This window comes from Bidens hawaiensis, unplaced genomic scaffold (genome assembly GCF_021521415.1).
Source record: "Bidens hawaiensis isolate Kalapana, Puna unplaced genomic scaffold, B.hawaiensis_p1.1 tig00014899_1, whole genome shotgun sequence".
NCBI classification, from domain to species: Eukaryota; Viridiplantae; Streptophyta; class Magnoliopsida; order Asterales; family Asteraceae; genus Bidens; species Bidens hawaiensis.
Genome location: NW_027492318.1, coordinates 136,360 through 142,359, shown reverse-complemented (window position 1 = coordinate 142,359; position 6,000 = coordinate 136,360).

The following is a 6,000-nucleotide window of genomic DNA, read 5'->3' as shown; positions in this document are numbered from 1 at the left end:
ACCTTAGTGATTTTGGTTCGTTTTCGCCCTTCTAATCAAGTTTTCAGGTTCTTGTGCTTCTATGAAAGCTAGATAAAACTCCTATATCACAAACCAAGTAGGTTTCATCAATAGAACAGCCCTTTAACTTAGGGTTTCGGCTAGTGCACAAAAACGAAATTTTGAACCGTAAAAACGTCGTTTCAACCCTTTAATCCGTGTTTATGGCCAAAAAAACTATCAAAACAGGTTCCTTACCATGTGTATGATCAAAACATGTTTATGGACCATTTTTAGGATTTTTACATGGTTAGGAATGATTTTTAGTAATCAAGACATGTTTATATGTTGTTAAACGAGTTTAAAAGAATCAAAAATCGATTAATCATAAGGTTTTTACCTAGTTTTCTTGCTGGTTAGGCTGGAGAAGAAGAGTTCCAGAAGTTGTATTGTGAAAATATGTGTAAAATATCTCAAATCTAGTTTATATGTGAAAGGAAAAAAAGGGGGGGTGGGGTGGCGGCTGCGGCCGGAAATCCATGGGCCCAATTTGGGCCCATTTTGGCCCAAGTTTCTGATTCCTCAAGCCCAAATACGAAAATCTCAATCCAAATTTAGTTCGGGTTCGGTTTTTGGCGCGAAAAACTTATCGGGTGCGTTAAACAGTACGAAAACGTGTGTTTTTCCGGCTAGTTTTGTGGAAAATTATAAAAACATACTATATGTTTGTAAAAATCAAAAATATTTTCACGAATCGCTTAAAACATTTCAAATAAGTGTTTGGTAAGTCTTTTTCGGCTTAACGGATGATACAATGCTTGGTTTGTAACTATATTTCGCGTTTAAATCTAAAACGGGTAGTTAAATGAGCATGTTTTCGTTTAACTTGTTTGCTATCAAAATAAGGCCATATTACTAATATTTTAGCTTGTATTAAACGTATATCACTTATAGATGGCCTCCGAGATATCTGGGTCATAACCCGACCCGTTCGGTTAATCGTTCGTTTGTTACGCAAAAGACGTTTATTTGCTTAATCGGTAAATACGTACTGAGGTGTACCTTGTATTGGCTCAAATGTCACATTTGAGGCCACAACGTCGTGGAACACCCTCTTCCCGGCGTTTTGGTTGGCATTTTGGAGGTCAGCGTTTTGTACTTAGCGTGAGGCTGGCTCGAATTTTGAGGGTTTTGTGAGAGCAAGGTAGAGAGATGTGGAGGAGGGAGAGGCACTTTGGGGGTAATTTCCCACTAAACCCACTTTTTGTAAAATGCCTAAAAACTAACTAGGCGTCACATGACATAAAATGCCAGGATATACCTAGTTTTGACTGCGCATGGTCTTAAAAGATACGCCGCTTAATAAAAATGTTTGGTACTCAACTTTGACTTTACATGATTAGTTTGGACCACAACAACATTATTATTCATATATTAAGTGTCTTAACAATACAAAGAAATTCAAATAACAATTTAATTTGCTTTTGTTTCTTATATGTATCCCTGTAAAGCTCTTATTAGTTTGTTAACCTACAATTTATATACATAATTGCAATTAGTAAATAGTAATACACTCCTTGATAACTCATTAGTGATTTTTTAACAACAAATACGACATCATTATGGGACTCGAGCCCTTATCATTTGAGATGTCTCCACATTATTAAACACATTGATACAATCGGGCTCCAAACAATTTGGTTACTCGTTAGTGAATAATTTATTTACATTACATCTAACTTTCATCGCATGGTTCTTGCAGCGTTTTCTATTATGATTAAAGCACCATTTATGCTTTAGTAATTTCAACAATTTTTAAATAAGCATGTATATAAGTGGGAATCATGTGTAGTGTTAAAAGTTGATAAACGTAAATGGATTTAAGCATAAAAAATTCAAAAATGTGTTTCACGTGGTTATCTTTAACTTTTGAGTACGTAAAATTAAGTTATAGTAGTTTTACATCGAAAATAGTAGATAAATGGGTAATAAGTTGCGTCTCTAGCTCTTTAAAGAGATATAGACTCGGATTCGGGAGGAAAACACCAAAGGGACAGACCCACAGGCACACACCCTCGAACTGCCAATCTATAGACGCTAGTTGAATAAAAGATAAGTGTGGAGACTATTGATGTTACTATACAACCGCATAAAGGGAAATAATCCAGCGGGGAAGCGCTACATGTACAGAATGCACGACTACAAAAAATATGCATGAGAGACAACCCCCTGTCGCATAGCGGGTCCCACGCAAAACAACCTCCATGATCTCCACTATGTTGGTCGTAGAGGGGACAAACTGGATATTCTAATGACACCTGGCGTAATAGTATTTCAGACCTTATGCTATATATTGTTGGAAGATTATTCTTGATTTCGTTTCAGGCAATTCGTCAAGTCCGGCAGCACGCTACCACTGTTTCAAACCGGTGTACCTTGGGAACAGACCGCGAATCTGTTTAAGGGAATTGTGTTAAACACAAGCCCGGTTCATCTTTCACGTTTATTATTTCTAGTTTATTGTTTTAGGTTTAATGCAGGAAAACCAACATATATGAGCCGTTTGCCAAACGGTCAAAGGATTCGGCTCTCTACTCTCACTCATACTTATCACCTATCATATTGATTCTCAAACTGAATAGTGGCTAGTGGTTATAAAAAGGCCCCCGTTCTTATAACGAGGCTAACAACGTTGTTAATTTTGTAGGTATACATCATTTGTCAAATTCAAGTTACAATTTAACTTCTTTGTTATTTTATTTTGAAGTAGTTTTGTGAAGTAAGTGATTCGAAATCACATTTAACAACTAAACCACTAACACCCCTGGTTTTATTTATTTTAAAAAGAATACACATGGTAATAAATAAACAAACAAAACACAAAAAACAAATATTAAATCATTGCAATTCAGAAAGGGGTGGCGGCGCAACTTGTTGCCCGCCTACCTGCTATATTGATGTAATATCTATGTTTCTACATATTGGAACCCAATTTTTGACAAAAAAATCATTGTTATATTAATCAATAAAATAATTAATCTAAAGTTAAATCTTTTTAAGTGGACGAAAGACTAGCGAATGATCCGATTCGGACAAGCATTTGTTACTAGCCAAGAAGATGATGCCACGTGGGACCCCATGAATGGCCAAAACAAGCATACGTCAGCATAGTTGCCACGTAGGATGATGTGGGCCCGGGTATATTCGTAGCGAATCAAGGGATAGAACACGGAAGGAATATTGCTATGTGGAGATGCGAATATGCTTTTACATCTCCGCCTATGCATATGTCAACTGGCCTTCACAATAATTTGTGTCTAACAAGTCGGCTGCTGAATTTACTAATTTACCCTTTTGATTAAAATATTATTATTTTATCATATCAGGATTATGTTCCCTGGATTGATGCTTTTACCCTTGCCTTAATATCTTTAAACGACACTATAGTTTGTTTATTTTTTCAATTTGGGCCTATATTTATCACAAATGTTTGTTTAACTAGGAATGATGAGCTCGGTAGAGGTACTAATAAAAAAAATATCGGTATAAAAATACCAAGACTCAAATTTGAAATAAAGGGTATCAGCATCAAAAATGTTGGGTCTGATATCGACAGGGAATGTAAAAATCATAAAATACGGGTATCATGCCTCATTTAGTTTAAAAGATTTTGTGCCCCAGCTCAGCTTACTTCAAGCTTGACTTATAAAGGCCGAGTTCGTCTAAGGCTCAGCTCATTTATTATTTCTTTAATGTTCTACTACTATTATTACATATGTTTGTAATTATATTTTTGTATTGATAATGACTCGGTTATTTTTATCATGATTTAATATGTAATAGTATTTAGTATGTAACTATATATTTACTATATAAAACAAAGGTTATTATATTTAAATAAATTAATAATAGTTGTGTTTTGGACTTTCGAATCTAATCAAACTTGATATGTGAAGTTCATATTCGAGCTTAGATTGTTTAAGCTCCCAACTCAGTTCAAACTTGTAACAAGCCGATCTCAACTTTAACAAACCGTTCTTCAATAACTTACAAAACATCACTTTAATTAATGGTAGAATTAGAAAATTTGAGATCGAACACCTGTTTTACATCTAGCAAATCAGTTAAAACGAAATTAATATTTATTTACACATTTTAGAATTAAAATAAGGTGGTGAGAGTGAAATTCGTGGTTTGTGCTTTCACGCATGTCTATTCATGGAAACACTACACGCCATTTTTTTTCTTTTAAAATTGAAGGGTTACAATACATTGTGTGTGATTTACTTTTTACTAGTTTTAGATTTGTGAACCTTTTACCTAATTTGAATCCATAATTTCACTGATTATTAAAAGTAGATAAATGATAATTATTAATTGGGAAAATAAAAAATGCATAGGATTTTTGGATATGGTTTTCTAGTTAAAAATATTTATATACAAGGTTTATTGGTTTTTATTAATTCTAGCTATCGTTTTTTGGTCACTACTGATCCTAACTAACGAATTGGCTGCTGGCAGTGCCTACCTTTAACGTATTTGTTCCTAACAGCCCGCGACTAACAGAATTCTAATGTCGTTAATTTCAGGTTGCCGGAAAAACGTTTTTTGCCAGAAAACTCAACATTTTCATCCCAAACATCTTGGTAACTTTGTATCGAACCTTTAGGGACCTTTTTCTAGTAAAAACAACAATTATTGAGGTTGCCGGAAACCATAGAACCAACGTGGGAATCGGTCGATGGTGATCAAGTGGTGGTAGTTGGTTGGCGGTGAGTCAATTGGTGGTGATTGCGGTGTTCAGGTAGCGTTTTCCGGCAACAAATTTGACTTTTCCGGCCCAGAAACTAACGACGTTAGGATATTGTTAGTCACAGACCATTATGAACAAATACGTTAAAAGTTGGGACCATCAGTAGCCATATCATTAGTTAGGACCAGCAGTGACCAAAATACAATAGTTACGATTAATAAAAACCAATATATCTATATACAACTATAAATAATATTCATATCAAGGCCAATGTGTTTCTTCTTCTTACCAAAGTCGTTATTCTTGATATAATATTACATACCTTTGAATTTAAGTTATATGAGTAAGAAAACGTATGTTTTATGGTCGAAGCATAAGAACAACGTGTATCGCATGTCGTATATGAAAATCAATATGTCGCTTTTTTATATTTAAACTAGCATATATGGGATTTTATTTAGCATTTATCCTACACGAATTAATACTACCCATCATGTCACATTATTATTGTTGTTAGTAATACAAATAATATAAAGTTTAAACAAATAATGGACACTATTTTTGAAAATGACTAGACAACCCCTAATATGTATATAAGCTTCTTAATGATACTATTATTGTGATTACTATTTTTGTTATTGTGTATAATTATTATCATACTCAGTATAATTTCAATAATATTTAATGATGCCTTCCAAACCAAGGACAGGCTTTTCAACCTCTCAAAATAACCAAACAACTTCTTAAATCTTAGATCTAAAAATGATAAGACAAACAACAACAATGTATAAACACTTCAAAAGATATTTGAAAAAAAAAATGTTAATAAAGTGAAATGTGAACTCAATAGATCTACTCTTTTAATACAATAGGATCCACCCTTGAACTACCCGCTTGAAGAGATGTAAAGGGTTGATCATTACCCATTTAGTACGACGTTGCAAGATTTCCCATTATATGTTTAGTGAGACAAGAATAAGCAATCGCTATTGTTTAGAGAAACAAACACAGATGGTCATTACCTTGTTAGTGACAAAACGATTGTTTTTTTCTTCATAGAGATAAGATTTTAGTGAAGACAAACCCATAGTTGAATATTAAGAAGTGAACACACGATGGATTTGTTAACGTCTATTGAGATCACTATACATCTGTTGTTACATCTTCCATTATTTTTTTATATATACTTGCAAAATCATATATTTTGTATAAAAAAACTAAACAAAAGTTGTTAAAAAACGGAACTAAAAACTTACTTAAAATACCAT